The 1,378-nt window shown below is 46.5% G+C and overlaps 1 protein-coding gene across 1 annotated transcript in view; it reads left to right on the top strand.

Moving 5' to 3' along the window:
• The window catches only part of LOC117939972, a 20,124-nt gene that overhangs the window by 4,777 nt on the left and 13,969 nt on the right, over positions 1–1,378 (top strand). The gene's annotated exons all lie outside the window — the stretch shown is intronic.

Here is a 1,378-nt window from a genome sequence, read left to right as displayed (position 1 = left end):
TCTCTCTCTCTCTCTCTCTCTCTCTCTCTCTCTCTCGCTCTCTCTCTCTATATATATATATATATATACACATGGGCGCCCGCTCAACCAACTGGGCTATCAGGGCGCCCATATGAATCCAGTTTGATTATAATTTTTATTTCGTTGATGACCGTTACTGCATAAGCGCTTTATTACACGAGAGGGTTCATTTAGATAGATAGATAGATAGATAGATAGATAGATAACTTTATTGTCATTACACATGTACAAGACAACGAAATACCAGTCGGAGCATGCCTCCGGGCCGCTGCTAATACAAGCGCCGCCACACGCACTCCCTGAAAACGATATATGCAGACAGCAACATGGTAATACAAACATCACAATGTAATGCACAAGACAATCAGTTGATCAGTTGCAGTTCAATTTAGGGTGACGAATTTGACCAAATCGATGTCCATCACTCAATTGTTACCGACCTCAGCATCATGCGAGCATCCAGATCACAAAGGGATTTCTGCAGTCCATCTACCTTCTCTACCAGTACGGTGGTCACACGAAGCAACCCCACCGACTGATCCCTGGTAGTATCAATCCCCTTCTGCGCTTCCACGGTCCGGTCTGAGATGTTGCGAGACAGTTCACAGGACTGGTCAGCCCTTAGATGTAAAACCTTCATCCTCTCAACCACTCCATGCAGGCAGTCTTTAAATTTCCCCAGACAGCATGTAGGCAAATTTCCTGGCGGCTGTCTTACCAATTTTTCGATAGGTCAGGGAGACCCCAAGGCCGATGATCAGGAGACCCACCAACAGAATTCCAATTATCCAAATGTCTTCAACGTCTTCCACAGTGAGAACATCCAGGCAGACCACCTGCCAATCCCCCCAGGAATCACGAGCGTAGCCTGCAGGGAACGTTCCACTCGGACATTGCAGCTCCCCCGGAGAAGCATGTTTAGATGAAAAAATCTTGTCAATTGCGCTGAGTGACCAGTTAATCAATTCCATTTCGAATGTTCCAGGAAAACAGCAGGCAGGGAACAAGAGAAATGAGAAAAAGTTCCACAAGACAGGCTAGACAGACTGGGAAAGAGCCAAGGGGAGAGGAGGAAAAATACGTCTGCACTCGCCAGAAGAAGCAAGAAGAAAGCGTTATATATGACTTAAGTCATGCTTACGAACCTCAGCACCTCAATCCTAGCCACTTCACTGTCATCCTAATAATGACTTTAAATCAAACCCTCTTTTGTTATATTGCTTAACCCTCTGAACCCGAGAGACTTGCCCATGATCAAAAACAGCACCTCTGATTCATAGTTTATCCATCCATCCATCCATCTTCGACCGCTTATCCGGTATCGGGTCGCGGGGGCAGCAGCTCCAGCAGGGGACCC

The sequence above is a fragment of the Etheostoma cragini genome, unplaced genomic scaffold (assembly GCF_013103735.1).
Source record: "Etheostoma cragini isolate CJK2018 unplaced genomic scaffold, CSU_Ecrag_1.0 ScbMSFa_1523, whole genome shotgun sequence".
In the NCBI taxonomy this organism is placed as follows: Eukaryota; Metazoa; Chordata; class Actinopteri; order Perciformes; family Percidae; genus Etheostoma; species Etheostoma cragini.
Note: the sequence above shows the minus strand (reverse complement) of the source record. Positions and strands in the feature narration are given on the sequence as shown.